This window comes from Sphaerodactylus townsendi, linkage group LG06 (genome assembly GCF_021028975.2).
Source record: "Sphaerodactylus townsendi isolate TG3544 linkage group LG06, MPM_Stown_v2.3, whole genome shotgun sequence".
Lineage (NCBI taxonomy): Eukaryota > Metazoa > Chordata > Lepidosauria > Squamata > Sphaerodactylidae > Sphaerodactylus > Sphaerodactylus townsendi.
The window spans coordinates 101,775,028-101,793,843 of NC_059430.1; the positions used below are offsets into that span (position 1 = coordinate 101,775,028).

Sequence of the window (18,816 nt, forward strand, 5' to 3'; positions counted from 1 at the left end):
TTCATGTCTCCACTGCAGCCTTCTTTTTTCCCTCAACCCATCCTTTTCTTCCCATTAGAACAGCAGGGCAAGAGCTGCTTTTGTAGGTAACAAATGGACCGCTGCAGAAGAATGGACTCTGCCAACAGGAAGGAAGTGAATCTGTCAAAGTCACAGCTAGTGCCGGGCATCCTCAAAAGCAGGGTCCCACTGGGAGCTTGACCTCCAAAGCTTCAAATTGAAGCTTCTCATATTTTGATTCTGTGGCTAATTCCAGATTATCCCTGGGATTTGGCTCTTCATCGGGAATCAGGTGTGTTCTGGCAGATATTAGATCTCCCCAGCTGGGCTGCCTCCAGTTCTACAGAGAGGAAGCTGTCCATATATAGCACACCGCTGGCTCCAGGATGGTGGGAACGAAGTTTTTGTACAGAAATGCTGGAACTGCACATGGAGATTATTAGATCTCCCTTTTGTGCAAAGAAAAATGGCATAATTGTTGGGGACAGCAGTGGGACTTTTACATTATTTATTCTATCTTATTTTTAATTCATTATTTTTATTATTATTAGTTTTATTTTCTTCAAAACTTTTATTAGCCACCTTACAGGAACTCAAGGCTGCTTTCAATGCAAACTGCAATAAAATACATGCAGCCGCCAATATTAAATCAATAATATAAAATTGTTGATAGGCAGAAAAAATGAATGCCGTCCTGAATAAAATTGTCTTACGCTGCCTCCGAAAGGTTGAGAGCAAGGGGGCTCATTGGACTCATTGCATATCTCCCAATAACCGGGGGGCTGCCACTGAAAAGGCCCCCTTTTGTGTATCCACCACACAAGCTTCTTTGGTCAATGGAAAGCCAAGAGGATTTCTCCCTGTGAACTAAGTTTCCAGTTAGGAATGTGTGGAGAAGATTTATACCTGACTTTTCTCCCAATGCAGACCCAAAGTGCCTTACAATATTCTCCCTTTGTTTATTTTATTCTCACATTTTGCATAGGTCTGGTCTCTCCACCCTCTGCAGCTGGCCTTGCACACAGACAAAATTTGTGTGTCAATTTCACTTCACTCTCCCTTGGATCTTCAGCTGTTCTGAGTGACACGAAGTTTGCAAATTTCAGAAGCAACCTTATTATCCAAGGAGCTCAGGGGAGGTTACATCATGTTTCCCTTACCTTCACAACAACTTGTGAAGCAGGTTAGACTGATGACTGATTCAAAGTAATTCAGTGAGCTGTGATCAGGGCTGTGATCTGAACTCAGATCTTCCCAGTCCTAGTCCACCACCAGTCCTAGTGGAAATCTGACAACACATTTCAGGCTGTCAGTTTCCCTGCAGCCAGCAAGAGAAAAATAATAGGAGAAGGGGCGAGTCATCAGTGATGTTGTGACATCACTTCTTCTGGGGAAACCCAGGAGTGGCCACGAGTCATTTCTAGGAATTCAGTGTCATGCCATCGTTGATGTTACCCCCACGTCCTGATGCCACTGAATTCCTGCTAGTTGCCAGCTTCCCTACTGGAAGTTGACAAGCCATTGTATATTTGCCAGATCTGACCATCACAGAAAGAGCCCGTAAAAAAAAAAATAGACAATCCCATGAACTTCCAGGTAACTATGATCATCGGCATCAAATGCCTCATTTGCAGGCAAGTCAAGCCCCTCACCAGATCATCTTGAGGAAGTGGTCCAGAGTCCAACTTGAATGCCATGCCAAGCAGCTTTGCAACATACGCTGGCTGTACCTTGCTAAATAAGCAATTGTTGCGTTGCAGATGGCAGCCACTTTTGCAACCTGCTAACTACTTGATCACCAGAGAAGGCTCACAAACCTCCCAGGGTCATGTCTGGGTTGTTAAAGAGATGCACTTGCCAAGCATAGACTCCCAGTCAGTCTCTGCTTTATGCCTGGCCAGTCACAGATCCTTTAAATAACAATGTGCATGTGCCAATTGATAACTTGGACTCATTGCCCGGGTTTGGCAGCCTCTTGTAATTGCAGCCCTGACCTGGACTGCGCTGAGCTAGCTGGATTTCATCAGATCGTGGAAGCTAAGCAGGGTTGCCCATGGATGGGAAGACTAACCAGGTGTTAGAAATGTGGGAGGTCCAGGGTTGCTATGCAGAGGTGGGCAATGGCAGACCACCTTGCCTCGAAAACCCTCTGAGATTGGCATAGATTGGCTGCAAGGCGACAGCGCTTTCCACCATCACATTGTGATCCCAAGATCTGCAAGGGGAGAGGAGTGTGGTTCTCATTAGGGAAAGCAGAAATGTGCATGTGCCAATTGATACTGATCTGAATGATTCAGTCATCATTGATGAATGATTAGTAAACCGGCTATAAGGTGCGAAGAGGTGACTAAGCAGCGATGTCAAAGGTTGTTTCTTTCCTATAATATTGAGCCATTTGAGCTGGAGGCAGTAACAGGTGTGATGTGCTGGGGGGGGACACTGAATCTGTAACAATAGAGCAGTGTGTATGCGCAGCCATCTTCTTCAAGCAGTCAGATATTGTGGAGCTATTGTGATGCTTCTAAACAATGTACTGGACCTTTGGCTCTCTTATAGCAAGCAGGGTGCAAGGCAAACCAGCAGGTGCGGGGAGACGGACAAACAAAAAAATAGAAACCTGCTGGGCTCTTCCAGAGAGAGAAGAAGAATAAGCATTTGGATTTATGACCCTGCCTTTCTCTCCTGTAAGGAGTTTCAAGGTGGCTTACAAACTCCTTTCCTTTCTCTCCCCACAGAGAGGTAGGTGGGGCTGAGGGAGTTCTGAGAGAACTGTGACTAAGCAAGGGTCATCCAGCAGGCTTTACGCAGAGGAGGGGGAAACAAATCCAGTTCACCAAATCTGCCACTCAAGAATCAAACCCAGTTCTCCAGATTAGAGTCCCCCAGCCTTAAGCACTGCTCTACGCTGCTGTTCTTACGCAGATCTTATTTGCTTCCAGGAGACTTTTATAATGCATCGTACTCTACGTCACGATTAGCGATCGGGTGAGACTTGGGTTTTTGGAAGGCAGCCAACTGTGCTGGCGACCGTCCTCGGACGGGTCTTTGGCGCAAAGTTGCAAGAGAACCCCCGTTTCTTTTTGTCTACGGAAACGGGGATCCCAGGTGGGCGTGGGTGTTCAGACAAAGCCCTTCTGCAGCTACAAGTTTCCAACAGCTCCAAGACTGGATGCCCCGATTTCCGTCTATCTCCCGTCAATCACTCCGCCCCCCGGAAAAATCCCCATTGAAGTCCCGAAGGTTGGGCGCCCCTTGCTCCTCGCCAGACTGTACCACCTGGCCCCGGGGGAAAGGGGTGTGCCGGGAAAGGGCGCGACGGTGGCCTGCCGCTTTAGAGGATCGGAGGCTCTGCAGGGCTTGTCAAGCAGAGCGCTGCCGTCGGGCAGGCCGGCCATACCCGCCGACCCAAACGCCGCCAGCTGCGCTCTCCTCCCCTCCCCCGCCTTGCCTTGCATTTCCAACCCCCACCCTCCCACCCCTGTCGCCCGTTCGCTAAACCCCGGCAAGCAGCGCCTGGTCGCGCTGGATTGAGCGGCTGTGAGGAGCACGACGGCGAGGCGAAGGGATGCAGCTGGCGCGGGCTTAGGAGCAGCAGCCGGTGCGGGAGCCTCCAGACGGTGCCCGGGCAGGCAGGCAGGCGCGCGCTCGCTCGCTCAGGTAGGGAGGACGGGCCAGCCCGCGCCGGTCCTGCTTGGCGCAAAGTTGGCGCACGGGGATCCTCTTAGGGAAGTTGCAGCCCGGGAGGGGGGAGACCTGAGTTTGCACGGCGGGGAGGGATGCCGAGGGGGGCGCGGAGCCCCCTCTTCGGATTTCTGTCCAGGGAAAGGACAGCTCCAGAGAGGGAATGAGTGGAGAGGAGGACGGGGAGTCCAGGGCACCTCCCGAGGGGAGAGAAAGAGAAGCGAAGAGGGAGGTCTCCTGCCACACACACTCAGGCGTCCAAGTGTATATAGCTTCGTGTCTTTTCACTTGCAATTGCAATTTTTGAGGGAGGGGGTCTTTACCCCATGCGACACGCAAAGGAGCGGGGCGCCCGTCATCCTATGTAGGCGCAAGAACCGACTGGAACCGAGGAGGGGAGATCTGCCACTCCCCCCCCCCCTTTGCCTGTCAATTGAACGCTTTGCAATTGCAGTGAATTGCAATTGGTTGGGAGGGTTTCTGTGCCTGTAAACTGTAATTTCGGGTTGTGGACGGGGGCTTCCACCGTGAATCTGAATAGTCCCCCAAAAGCGCAAGGGTGCGGGCGACTCTCCTCCCTCCCCCCCCCCCATTTTATCCATTCGTTGTTTGACAGTTGCTTATTGATTGCAGTCGATGGGGAGGGGCATAGCATGTGGGCATTGCAGTGGGGTGGGGAGACATGGGCGGGAGCTTCCGTGGAAGGTGCCACAACCCCCTGGGGAGAGAAGGCGTCAGGGATTTCCCGGCTGTCATCTCAGTGAATGCATTGCTTAATGCCGCCAGGTGGATAGGGGGGTTTAAGGAATTGCCAGGGAATGGAGAGCGGGAAAGATGCTGAGACTGCTGAGTACACCCCAACTGGTCCTTAAAACTGCATTATGGAATGGAAAGACAAAGTCCACTCCTGTCTGTCTGTCTCTCTTGCACATCCCTCCCCCCAGATTTTCACGCACACAACTGGAGCAGGGAATGCCGGGTGTTCGTTCCCTAGCGAGAGATGAAGAGTGGGGAGAGGCAAGTGGGCATTTCCCAATGGGGTGGTTTATCCCTCCTTGTGCACTGTGCAATTGGATGGTGCGTCTGCTTTTACTTCCTGCATTCCTTCCCCTCTTAAAATCGCAGATTTGGGTAGGACCTGCCTGTCTGCAGCCTTCTGTCGTCTCCGAGAGTAAGAAAGAGACAGCCCAAGCTCCTTCCTGGGCCTTTTTGCCAGAACATCACCTAAACCCCCCAGGTTCTAATTTTTATCAAACAGCAGACAACCATCAGTTTACAGCGTGGCTAACAAGCAATAAGTTTGCGCCCCAATGTGCGAGCACGCTTGCCCATGTTATTTTTCTCTTGATTTGTTATGCTGTAACAAGTATTTCCCATGCATTGCTCCACATCATTAATTTCTGGAGTTTCAGGCCCTGTGCTGATGGAGATCCCCAGTCTAGATAGTTTTTTAAAAAATAGATTTAACCAGAGTCATGCAGGAAAGATGCATCAACAACTATTAGCCATGAGAGCTATAGAGACCCGTGGAGAAAGGCAATATCATTGTGTGTACCACATGCTGGGAACAGAGAGGAAATGCTTTGCCTTCTCTATTTTGGCCTGGATCTACAGGATTTATATAATCAAATGTGTGTATTGTGAGCTGGGGACTTAATTTGCCTTCCTGATTCAAATCAGGAGCGCTGCACATAGGAAGAGGGGGTATCAGTATTCCCTCTGCACAGTTTTGAAGTGTCCCCAGGTTACCTATTTGTCCCTCTTGGGGATCTTCGCAGACAGATAGGAAACGCTCAATTCCCCTCTTCACAGGAGTGTACCGCCCAGGGGGACACATGGGGTTAAATGTCCCCGGGTTGCAGCCATTTAATCACATGGGGGGTGGAAAATCGTCCCACACACCCCTCCTCCTTCCCCCGTGTCCATACACTGACTTCAAGACCTGGTGCAAAAAAAGTTATTTGGTTGTGGTGGGGGAGGGTGGCCGCCCATGGGGGGTGGGGCAGAAAACTCAGATTTTGTACCTGGCTACATTTCCCCTAGACATGCCTCTGCCTCTTCGGGTCAGTTTCTGGTTGAGGAAATGGCTTGAAAGGAAAAGCTGGACCTCATTCTGTTTGTGTGCTGTGGTTCGAATCCAGATCAGGACTGCATGTGTTTGGGCTCTCTCAGTCCCAGCATGGAATTCACAGTTCTGACTCCCACAGACCCAGGAAAGGCCCTGGGTAAAATATCCATGTTGAACCACCACCGGAGAAGGGATTCTGACTCTCGGTCTAACCCAGTAAGGCAGTTCTAATACACTCATGTTTTTAAAAGGTTGTGTGAATTCAGGGTGAAATGTTTAAATAACCACAAAGCACCTCTCAGAAAAGTTGAGATCTTGTATGTGGCTGATTAGAAGAAAGCTCAGAGCTCGAACATCTGGAATGGATGGGGGAAAGGGTTATTTGTGTGAATCTACCCTTGATATGGGCGGAGATTCCTTCTTCCCGCCCTGCCTCTAATCTCAGTGGATAGATAATTTGGGGGGTAAGACATAGAGTTGCATATGCCTTGTTTTCTGTCCAATTTATTTTTGGTAAAAATCTGTGAACGTTTATTCCCAAGTACGCCTCACTGCATCCAGTAAGTTTTGAACTGCTTTTCTGCCACTGTTATTGTATAAAAACAGAAAGGCCCTGGGACTGGGTTTTCAGGGCTGAGGGCTGTGCAGATAGACTGATTTGCAGTTGCATTATAAGCTTTTTATAAAGCAGGTATGATTTTGCTTCCACCTACGCCCGTCTTGTTCATGTTGAATGAAGGACTGAAAAAAAATCTTTGCGCAGGAGTTGCAATTAAAGCTTCTGTGATTTCTTCAAAATTTGCTTCTGACACTGATTAAGTATTTCCATCATCTATAGATGGTTAATCTTCTCTTGGCCTTTGTAGGGGAGCTAAAAGCTGTTTCAGAAAGAGTATGGAACACTTTTGCTGCGTTCCATACTCCCATGTCGCAGTTTCAGGCTACATGATGGCATTAGAGATGTTTTTTGAAGGAAGAGGGGAGGTACCCTGCTTTTGAAATCCCCAGGGAAGGAAAGCCAGACACCTGACAATTCAGTGCTGGCACTTAGAAATATGATGTTTTTCCCCATCCATCCTGCCTTGGAGAATTTGAGCAAAGAATTCTTGTTCACTGGGGAGTAGCAGAGATGCGGTTTGCACATGATGCTGAACTGGCTGATAGCTTTTCTGTAGGGTGCCAGTTCAGACTGCCGATGAGAAGGTCATCTTCTTAAATCTTCCCTATTTCCTCACGTGTTATAAAGTAGGACATCACAAAGCAGATTATGCCATGTTTTCTCACTGGTCTGCTAGTTTTCTGCATGGGGTTGTTATTGTTTCTTCCCATGGAGCGGCATCCCAAAACACAGCTCTCCAGTCTGCAGTTCAGAGCAGTCCCAAAAATCCACATCTGTATGGCGTAGAATGGCTCTGAGCCCCCAAGGGCCTCATACCTGTATAGCGTGACATTTGATATGGATGAAGCGGACAAAGGTGAGGAGAGGGACATGACGTGCATTTCGCAACACTCTACTGAGGTAGGCTATTTATGTAACTTTCTTCAGAAGAGATCTGGATTCCAGCTCAACCCGGCTCAGAGCTTTATCCCTGGAAAAATTAAGTGGACTTTGAATAAGCAATTTAGTATTCGTTTCTCTTCTGCATTGCTGCACTCAGGAGTTCACATCAGGGGACCGTCAGAGAGTGCCAAAATGTGGCACCGAGATGGACCCGCAGTGTACGTGTGCATGTGCATGTGTGTTTTAGGGGGGAGGAGAGTGCTGCTCTAGATCCTGCAGGGGAGGGTTGTGGCCTCCATATCAGCTCCAGGAGGCATCTGTCTCCCACTGGTGGAAATAGCAGGGATGCGCTGTTCCTGCCATCAGGGCTCTTCTGTTATCAAGTCTTGCAGATTCATGGTGAGCACAAGAAAAAAGGGTAATATGCCCCACAAACAGCCACAACCCCCCTCCTGCTCTCCTGTCTTACATGGGGCTGCTCCTTTCTCCTCCTTGCCCAACCCCTTATTAGGAATCCCAAGCAGGAGGGAGAGGTGAAACACAGCCAAAGTGCTTCCAGGGAAGAAGAGTTTGGATTTATATCCTGCTTTTCTCAACTGTAAGGCGTCTCAAAGCACCTTACAAACTCCTTCCTCTGCCCACAACAAACACCTTGAGAGGTAGGTGGTGCTGAGAGAGCTCCCAAGAACTGTGACTAGCCCAAGGTCACCAATCAGGCTTTATGTGGAGGAGTGGGAAAACAAATCCAGTTTACCAGATTAGAGTCTGCTGTCCATATGGAGGAGTGGGGAATCCAGATTAGAATCATTACGGGGCCCCTTTACTAGGAAGCATTTATGGTGTTAGGTCAGGATGGGTTAACAGAACCCATAGCAGAAACAGCAAGATGCTTAGGTATCTAGGTATCTCTTTTGGCCATTCTTTGTGATCAGTGCAGGGCATATTAATGGTGTAAAAGCTGAAAGTGGATTTCTTGCTATCAACCCAACAGGCAGTGAATAACTGCAGATCTGAAGTCTTGTAGGGAATGGGCATTTAGCTGTTAAGCTATCTTGCTTAAAGGGAGTGGCATCAAATAGTTCCATTATCATTTGAATAGTTACATAATCTTTGAAGAGATGTTTGCAAGGCCGAATTGGATAAACCGTACATGTTTACTTCCTAGTCTCCCTAGGAATGTAGCGCCAGCATCTAAAGTGCTGAAACGTCGCTGATCGTTCAGCATTTGAGTATTGGAGCTTTAGCTCTTCCATCAGCAGAGCTAGAAACTTGTGAAACAATTTAATGAAAGTTAGGATTCTGAATGTGTTCAGTGGTAGTAGTAACAAAGAGGCTATGTGGGAGAGGAAGAAGGGAAGGGAAGGGAGGCCTGGTAGTAAAAAAGAAGCTATGTGGGAAAGGTTAAGGAAAGGGGAGGGAAACCTAGTTAAAGGGAGTGGGAAAGAAATAAGTCAGTTGGGACTGGTTAAAATGGTGGCTGTTGAAAATCTTGCAAGGGCAATTGTTGGTGTGGTCTGGAGCCAGGTAGCCCTCTCAGAAGAATGATTATGGCTGAGCTGGTAGCCAGTGAAACATGGTCCAGAAGTCAACCTGGCCCCCCTCCTTCCCCCCTTGCTGTTTTCAGTTTGAGGGGAGAGGAAATTGGCTCTACGGAGAACCCAGCTGTAGCCTGTCCACTAGAGGGTGCTGTCCAGCCAGCACTCAGTTCTAGAGCAAGAAGACTGGTGCTTTCAGATGTTGCTCTAAGGCAGTGCCAAGGGGAAAGCTGGGTGTTCTCATCTCCTCTTGAGGGGACGGTTAAAACGCAGCCGCCCTGCTGAACTGGGCCTTTTTTCCAAGCCCACTCGGAATCACAAAAATGGTTTGAAGCATTCTGGGTACGAGGACTGCTGATTCTGGCAGAGGGGGCTGGAACAGGTTGTTGAAATATTAATGAACCGAGCAACGTTGCTCTGGCTGCATCTCCGCAATCTTGTCCTCCTCTTCCCTGAAAATAAACCTCTTCTCAAAAGGGAGCTGACCCACTTCTGTTGCGGCTTCCGACAGAAAGGCTGTGCTTTCCAGCTGCGTTCTTCTCTCAGGGTGGGGCCTGAGGGAGCCACACCCAAGGTGCCGTATCTGGACCTCAAAGAATCACCCAAAAGGGGGTATTTCAGCAGGGCAGCTTTTCTTAGCCCTGCATGACAGCATCCATCTATCCAGACTCCCTGCACTGTGAGTTATATTCCAATTTGTGCTCAACTGTACCAATTCATGGGTATGGTGTATATCTGGGGAGAAAAATGTGTACTTTTACCAGAATTTGTTTTTGTTTTTTTGTGGCATTTGCAGATGAGTTGTTTTGTTTGTATAACCCTTACAATAAATGAACCTGATGAAGAGAAGAATCTCAAAGCACTCTATGAGTGTGTGAAGTGCTATCAAGTTGCAGCCGATTTATGGTGACCCCTCACGGGGTTTCCAAAGCAAGAGATAAGCAGAAGTAGATTGCCATTGCCTGCCTCGGTATTCCAACCCTGATATTCATTGGTGGTCTCCCATCCAAGTACTTTGTTTTTCAACACAAACTACAACGCACTACCGAGGGGTGCTAAATTCTCCCCCCTTTTGTGCCTCACCTCACGGTTCCTTTTTTCCCCTCAGTGCTATTCTGCCAGTCTGGAACCAATGTTAGAGCTGAACGGGTTTGGAAAAAAGCATTGAAGAGAACAGGTAACGAGTGGACTGACCCTTTAGGTAACTGAGAAAGCTCCCAGTGGGCTGTTGGCAGCCAGGAGAGGGCCAGGCGGGCCCCAGGGGTGTTGGCAGCAGGGACCATTAAAGAGGTGACATGATAGCCATGTTTCGATATTTGAAGGGATGTCATGTTGGTGAGGGAGTAAGCTTGTTTTCTGCTGCTCCAGAGACTAGGACCAGGAGCAATGGGTTCAAGGTGAAGGAAAAGAGATTCCACGTAAACATCAGAAAAAACTTCCTGACAGTAAGGGCTGTTCGACAGTGGAATGCACTACCTTGGAGTGTGGTGGAGTCTCCTTCTTCAGAAGTTTTTAAAGAGAGGCTCGATGGCCATCTGTCAGGAGCGCTTTAATTATGTGTTCCTGCATTGCAGGGGGTTGGACTTGATGGCCCTTGGGGTCTCTTCCAACTGTGATTCTATGGTTCATTTCAACTCTGAATGGTCCTGGGTAGTTTTAACTTCCCAGATTGTTTCTGGTAGCATGGTAAGGTGGAAAAAGAGGCAAAGTTTTGGTTCCCTTGTTCACATGCTAGGTTGCTCCATAAATAATAAACACACATAGATCCTACCCCTGCCACCATGTTTATTGATCCAAATGCCTGGGTGTCTTGCTGCCCTCCCGTGGCCACGGTTAGTGTCTGGCCTTCTCTGCCCAGTGAAAACCAAACACATTCCTCACCTTCAGAAGCTCAGAGCTATTATGAGACAGTCGATAAAATTATTTCAAGCACTGAAACAATCAATCAGTCCACCTCTCTGAATATCCTTGGTATTTCTGAGATGATCTTCCTTTTTGAAAAAATGCTCGAGTTAGGTGGGAAAGGATGGTAGCTTTTGTAGGTGAATAATGGCTATGGGTTATTATTAGTCAGCATTTAAATGGCCCTTCTGGTGTTTGGAGACCATCTTCCAGGAACTAAAAATGAATTATTATTGTCATTTACTTCTAGAGTTCTGAATGTCCTTTTGCATCTTACAAAGAGTCCATCTAGCCTAGCCTCCTGTCTCCAAGAACGCCTGGTGAGATTCCATATAGGGAAACCCACAAATAAGGCATGCCCTCTGAAGTTTTTCCCCAGCATCTAATAGTCAGAGAGGTACTGCCTCTGGACATGGAAGTTCTACTTAGCTATCACGATTTAGTCATTGAAAGACCTATTCATGATTTTGTCTCCTGCACTTTCCAAGACATCTAAGCTATCACCGTATCTTTATTTTATTCACGTCATTTATATCACGCTGTTCTCAATGGGAATGCCAAAAAGAGGCTGTACCACTGAGACACGACCCCTCCCCAGAGCCCCTAGTGCCAGTTTTAATTTGCACAGGAGCTGCACTCGAAACATGTGGCATGTGTGTTTTACGCAATTCTACTGGAAAACGAATTCTCAGCTTTATAACTCAGGTTGGTCAACCACAGTGATAGGTGTGCAAGTTTTGAATTGCTCTGGCTCGTTCCAGTTAGGTGGATCGGGGGGGGGGGGTGTCACTCCTCATTGCTGGTGTGGAATCTCTGACCTGTGCTTTTTGTTTTGGGGTGCATATGGATGGTCCCAGGTTCATTCCCCAGTATCACCAGTAAAAATTATCTCAGGTAAAAGGCTAAAGGAGACACCTTTTCTGCAGACAGCTATTGCTAGTCAGAGTATTGGGATAGCTAGTCAGAATCTGTATTAGGCAGATGTCTTTGCAGTAACAGGAAAACCATGACAGAGAGGACCACCAGCTGTCTGCTGATGGAAGCCCCCTGCCCCCCATGCCAATCCAGGTCTCAGAAATGTCTTTAGAGAATCAGGCTGGCATTTGGGGGCCTGGTTCCCATCAGCAGAAGGTAAAAGGATTCTAGCTGTCATTTCATTTCCTGTTCCTGCTGTCAAATATGTGCCAGGCACCATACAAGTTACAAAAAGAAGCTGGTCCTGTTCCAAGGGCTTCTCATTTGCCTTAGAGCGCTGAGGAGTTGGCAACAAGTTGGAGAAAGGCATGAAGAGAGAAATGGAAGTCCAGGTAAGCCTCTGGTCAAGAACTAGATTTTCATAGAGCTTTGATAAAATAATTCAATGATGCTTTAAAATCTTATATGCTCTGAATTGGAGCAGTCCATTCAATCCGGTTGAGAAATTTAGAAGATGTAATTAATCTGAAACAATGACTTGAGGAGTGGATACACAAAGCTACTTTATATTGAATCTATCCAGGTGGAGGCCTTTTACATCATCTGCTTCCTAATCTTTTTTTACTGGAGATGCCAAGTCTTGAACCGGGAACTTTCTGCATGCAAAGCAGAGACTCTTCCACTAAGCCACAGTTCCTCAGTAAAGGTTTTTGTGTTCTCTTTAGTCCAAATAAGAAGTCTTCTCTCAAGACCAAGTGGCTGTCTTTGGCTGCCTCTGTAAGAACCTGTCTAGAGCTGCTGCTGGTGTCATTTCCCTCCTTCCTGGTATCTTTCTGTGTTTCGTTTTCTTTAAAACTCTTTTTCCTGCCTTGTAATTGCACCTTCTGGGGCCAGCCCAACCTGATAGGCAGTGCAGGAAGGAATTCAAGAGGCACCAATCTCAGTGTGTATGTTTGTGGGGGGTGGAATTGCTCCAATTCTAGAAGAATCTCATTTAACATGCAAGAACACTGTGTGTTCTTATTTGAGTTGTAAAAAAATGGGTTGAAGAAAACATGGAAAATTATGACTAGGAAGAAGAAGAGCTGGATTTATATCCTGCCTTTCTCTCCTGTAGGAGACTCAAAGGGGCTTGCAATCTCCTTTCCCTTCCCACCCCCACAACAAACACCCTGTGAAGTAGGTGGGGCTGAAAGAGCTCCATAGAACTGTGACTAGCCCAAGGTCACCCAGCTGGCGTGCGTTGGAGTGTACAAGCTAATCTGAATTCCTCAGGTAAGCCTCCACAGCTCAAGTGGAAGAGCAGGGAACCAAATCCGGTTCCTCCAGATTAGAGTACACCTGCTCTTAACCACTATGCCACTGCTGCTCCTATTTAGAGCATCTATTTTGCATGCAGAAGGTCCTGGCTTCAACCCCCTCCCCTGTGCCTCCAGTTGAAAAGTCTGGGCAGTGGGTAATGCGGAGGGCTGTTGCCAGTCTGAATGGGATTCCAAACTGGACTGTGGGTCAGAGGCCCCAGAGCAGAGGGCAGGGATGCCCCCTCAGCTGCTGTGCTGTGTCTGTTAATTGTCTTTAGGAATCCACTGGATTAGGTAGATGGGAAAACGCCTTTGGGTGTGTGTGTTGCTCGCCCTCCCCCACTAGCGTGGAGCTTTCAAGTGGTGTGGCATTGCCTTGAAGTGCAATCAGAACATGCAGAGGGAAACACATGTGTCATTAAGAGCAGCTTTTAAACACACCCTCAGTGCAGTCACAGCAATATGACAAGCAGAAGAAAAGCCACCAGGAAATTTCCACCGACGCACAACAGCAGGTGGGTGAAGCTATAATTTTCCCTGCATGTGCGGAAAGTGGAATTCAGAAGCAGGTTTGGATTTAAAAAGAGAGGCCAGTGAATTGCTCTGTTAAGGTTTCCCTCTTCTGTGTCCATCCCAACAGCAGTGATGCTCCTTGGAACTTTTTGTGCCTTCAGGTTTTTTCTGGAAATGCCGGACATTTCAGATTCCAAGAAATGGACCAAAAAGGGCACACAGGCTCGGTGTAAGCTGTCTCTCACCTCTGTGGGGGGGAGGGGTTCTGTTTTCTCTGAATGCCCACCTCTCATCCTAGCCAATGGAAAAGGCACCAGTATGCAGGTTCCTTTGTGGGCAGAATACCGCTCCCTCTGAGCAGAGACTGCAGCTGAAGAATGAGGTGCCCAGCTGGAAAAGGGCGGCTGGGGAGAACTGTGGCCGGCCTGACTGCCCAAGGAACCCAAACATTGTCTCGCTCTGGGATTTCTAGCAATGTGGCAGACAATTTGAGGGAGTGGCACCACCCTGTGTCGCAGGGGTTTCTAGTGCAGAGCTTTTGGATCATGTAGCTTATGGGTTGGATCATGGGCCAGCAAACTGATTCCCCCCTCCCAAGATTTGGAGTGCTTCATTTTATAACTAAAGCACTGGACGTAGGTGGGGGCGGGGTGTCCGTGAGTCTACCATTCACTGCTTGCCTCATTTTCTTGCACGTTCCACGCCCTGTGGCTGACGCCATGTTTCTCCCAAGCTGATCCCTCGCACTCCGTGGCGCCTGCTTGCCAGGCTCATGTTTACATATACTTTCTGTACCTTACAGGCTCACTCTATGGTCTCCTTTAAGTTGGCTGGCATAATTGAAGTGAAAGGAAGCCCTTGTCCTGTGAAACAGTGCCCCAAGAGGATCCCAGTTCAGATCCTGGCGTGGCTGCCCACCAAAGCACCCTGAGAGGTGAACCTTCTCAAAAACACACAGACACACTTCAGGGATCATTTTATTTATTTGCAATGTGTCTCCCCAATCAGGGCTACACAACTAACAAATTATAATAAAAATACCTCAGGAAACAGGTTAAAAAGCAGTGCTAAAAAGACATATTTATTTAGCTAACTGGCCCATTTTCCCTGTCTGTTCAAAGTCTCCTCAATGGACATCTATAGTTTCTGTTAGTGCCTGGCTATGATCCTGCAAAGCTGAAAGAATCGTGGGTCTTTGGTCAGCAGGGCAGTGGTCAGGGTAAAGAACTCCCAGGAGAGCAGCTGGGCTCCCTATTGCCTTCCCTGAGGCCTGGTGGTTGGTTACCTGCATACTGTGCCAGACTGTATTTCCTTTCAGAAGAGGGCTACTGCAGGACAAAGGCTTGTTAACTTTAGCAGAGTCATGTATTGAGGAGGGGACTTGGCAGCTGTCAGATGTCAAGGTTTGCCTGCATGGGGAAGCAGTGTTAGGATTGCTAACTCCAAGTTGGGAAATGACTGGCACTTTAGGAGTGGAGCCTGAGGAGGGCAGGGTTTGGGGAGAGGAGGGGAGGGACCTCAGCAGGGTGTGATGCTACAGAGTCCACCCTCCAAAGGAGCCATTTCCTCCAGGGAAAGTAATCTCTTTTGTCTGGAGATCAGTTGTCAACTCTGGCCCCACTCTAGGCATTGTCTTTGCATTCCTACTGAAACAGACATTTCTGTTTGCTGACTTCATTATTTACCTCATTTGTCTGAGACCATTGAGTGTTACTGCTCCTTTAGAGTAGACAGCACTGACCTTATGGACTGGTGGGCTGCTTTGGGGTAAGGCAGCTTCATCTGTTCATAGGGTATCTTTGTGGAGTGAGTGAGACCAGATTACCTGAAGGACTGTCTTCTCCTGTATGTGTCTCCCCAGGAATTAAGATCTCAGGGAAAGACTTTCCTGACAGTCCCATCTATCAAAGAAGCTCATGTTGTGGGTTTTCAAGAAAGGGCCTTTTCAGTCCCTAGTTTAAGGAACAACCTCCTCAAGGAGGTGCTCCTGCCCCCTCTCTTTTGATCTTTAGGAGGCAGTTGAAGATGGTTTTATTTAGGACTGTGTTTGGTAAAGTCTAGTAGCAGTCCTGAACAGTAATTTTAAATTTTGTTTTTATGTTCTTAATGCATTATGTTTTTATGTTCTTAATGTATTTTACTCTCTGTGTTTTATCTATGTTTGTAAGTTTCCCTGCTCTCCATACAGTGGAATTCCAGATCGCCTTCAAGGTGTTGGTACTGACCTTTAAGGCCCTTTACGGCCTGGGGCCCTCATACCTTCGAGACTGCCTTATCCCATATGTCCCAACTCAACCTCTCCATTTGGCAGAGGCGAATGTACTGGTGGTCCTCCGCCCCTCTATGATGAGGCTGGCCTCTACCCAGGTCAGGGCTTTTATGGCCCTGGCCCCAGCCTGGTGGAGCACTCTTTCTCCAGCGGTTAGGGCCCTGCGGGACCTTGGCGAGTTCCGCAGGGCCTGCAAATCTGAGCTGTTCCACCGGGCTTGGGGGGGGGGGGGGCTGGCCACTGAGTTCCGCCCCTCTCTGATGGCCATGTACCATCTGTTTATTTTCAGCAATTTGTCGGCCCCCTCCCGGGGTTAGGCCCGGATGCCATCCACCAAATTGTGGGTGGGTTGTACTGTTGCTACTGTTTTAATTGGATTTTATGGATTTTAATGATGTTATTCTATTTGTCTTTTGTATACTGTTATTTGTTGCTTCCTGTCTGACTTGTACACTACTCTGAGCCCTTCGGGGATAGAGCAGTCTATTAAATTGAATAAATAAATAACAATAAAGGCAAGAATAAATTATTTTAATTAACCAATTCATTAATTAGTAGCAGTCTAGCAGAGTTCTGAACTAGGTTTGAATCCCCTTTCTGTCTCGAAATCTTCCTGGATAACCTTGGGCCAGTCACATTCTCTCAGCCTAACTTACCTCATAAAGTTCTTGTGAAGATAAAATGGAGGAGAAAAGGACGATGCTTTGGGTTTCCATAGAGAAAGGTGGGGTATCAGTGAAAAGAACAAACACAAGAAGAATCTATTGCAGAACAAACCATGAAACCCAGCCAGGGTATGAAACCTCATAGAACGACATTCAGCGGCCTAAAATGCTATCCCTAGAACAATCCTCAGACTAGACGATTAGAAAAAACAGCTTTGAAAAGGATGGAGCCTCTCAATTAAAAGTCTGACTGGACAGGAAGGTTTTGGACAGGTGCATAAAGAATGGTGAGGTAGGAAGAAGAAAAAGAAGAGGAGGAGGAGTTTGGATTTATACCCCAACTTTCTCTCCTTTAAGGAGAGTCAAGGTGGCTTACAAGCTCCTTTCCCTTCCTCTCCCCACAACAGACACCTTGTGAGGTAGGTGGGGCTGAGAGATTTCTGAAGAACTGTGACTAGCTCAAGCAGGAATGCAGGAGTGCGGAAACACATCTAGTTCACCAGATAAGCCTCCGCCACTCAGGTGGAAAAGTGGGGAATCAAACCCAGTTCTCCAGATTAGAATCCACTTGCTCTTAACCACTACTCCACACTGGCTCCTCAGGAACCAGGCAAGCTTCTGGGGAGAGGACATTCCAAAGAGGTATCCCCAGTTGGGAGGAAAAAACTATATCTGGTTGCTACATGCCTCAGTGCAAGAGGTGAAAACATAAAGAGCAGGATTTGGGATGAGGATTGTAAGATGATTCTGAATCCATTGAGAGAAATTAAGCCTCAGACTTGCTGGCACATCTGAGATGGCATACTGATGTTTGTTGGCAAGTTGAAAAATTTGGCCATATGATTTTGCTTATTGTTTCCAGTGGTTTGTTTTAGTTATTTTTATTGTTGGTTTTGTTCAAGCAATTTAATATGTGATTTATTTTATTTTTATTATAATTGCTGCTGTCATGTTTTCAGACAGAGAATCATTAATAAATAGGAGAAACAAAAGGCTGAAAAGAAGTTTATGTTGCAAAGCATTACAACAATTAGGGCTTGTGATATTTATCATTTATCATATCATCAAACTGTTAAAGATGTGCCCCAGGTTAACAGTGGGGCAGATTAAGGGGAAACACTCTTTTTCATTGAAGTACATCTGAAAAACTTGGGTGAAACATGGCATCTTAAAAGAGGTATCCCCACCTGTGCAAGAGCAGTGGAGGAGGAATGCCTCTTCTAGCTGGGGAAAACTAGGAAATGTAGCAGTATCTATTTAAGTCCAAAAACCAGGCTGTTTTTCTTTAGAACTGTTATTTTCTGTCATGTGCAAATTCATGTAGACCCAGTTGATTAAAACTAGTGTAATTAACAACGAAGGGTTATTTTTTTAAGCCACCTATGGACCTGATCTTGGGGATGAGGCGTGGCTCAGTCATCAGTACAGTTGCCAACCTCCAGGCGGTATCTGGAGATCTCCTGAGATTATAACTGATCTCTAGGATCAGTTGTAATCACTAAGATTAGTTCATCTGGAGAAAATGGCTGCTTTGGAAGGCAGACTATTATGCCCCATTGAAGTCCTTCCCTTCCCTCCCCAAACCCTACCTTGCTCAGGCTCCACCCCCACAACCTCCAGGTATTTCCCAACCTGGAGCTGGCAACCTTAGCCTTCAGTCCAGCGGCTCTTTCGTTGCGTGCAGCATTTGTCACTGGCATTCAGAGGCAAAGCCGCAGGGCTGGACCTGGCCTGAATGGCACCACCCGTTATCAAAAGGGGACTCTCTGCACCATGGTCTTTCTCATTTTGGAATTTCAAGCAAATTGCCTTTCTTTGAAAAGTCAGCTTTTGGGCCGGCTGCCGAGTCTTCAAGTGGTGCTGTTTCTTTGTGGGCCAGTGCTCGGGCCAGCCAAGCTTAATTGCATCTGCGCTGCCATTCATCTTGAGCAGCTGAATTTGTCTGAAAAATGGACAGCGGCCGCTGTGTGAGGAAGAGGAGAGGAAATGAGTCTGCTCCGGAAAGCCTTTTTTTTCCTTCCCCAAAAGGCAGAATCATCTGATAGCTTCAGGCTGGAGATCGGGTTTTTGATCAGCAGTGGAAATAGATCTGGCTCTCGTATGGATTTTTCATTCTTATCATTTTCTTTTGATAACCCCACAGCTGAGAACAAGCTGTCTCACCAGAATAAGAATATTGCTCTTTGTTCCTCCTGAGTGGAGGCCTCGTTTCTTCCAAGGGCTGTACAAATCTAAGGGAAGAGCCACTATGGGTATCTGAGGGGCTGCAGGTGGATCCCTTCCTTCTTTGAGAGCAGCAGTGGCATAGGAGGTTAAGAGCTCGTGTATCTAATCTGGAGGAACTGGGTTTGATTCTCAGCTCTGCTGCCTGAGCTCTGGAGGCTTATCTGGGGAATTCAGATTAGCCTGTACACTCCCACACACGCCAGTTGGGTGACCTTGGGCTAGTCACAGCTTCTCAGATCT

At 47.5% G+C, this 18,816-nt stretch overlaps 1 protein-coding gene across 3 annotated transcripts in view; it reads left to right on the forward strand.

The window, feature by feature from the left end:
* Positions 1 to 3,285: 3,285 nt before the first annotated feature.
* HPCA (hippocalcin) overlaps positions 3,286 to 18,816 on the forward strand; it is a 37,753-nt gene continuing 22,222 nt past the window's right edge. For 2 of the 3 annotated variants that reach the window (XR_007244777.1, XM_048499731.1), the window contains exon 1: positions 3,291 to 3,657. The gene's annotated coding sequence lies outside the window, so the exon portion shown is untranslated. Of the gene's footprint in view, positions 3,658 to 18,816 lie in introns of all 3 variants that reach the window. The other variant, XM_048499732.1, reaches the window with a different exon arrangement.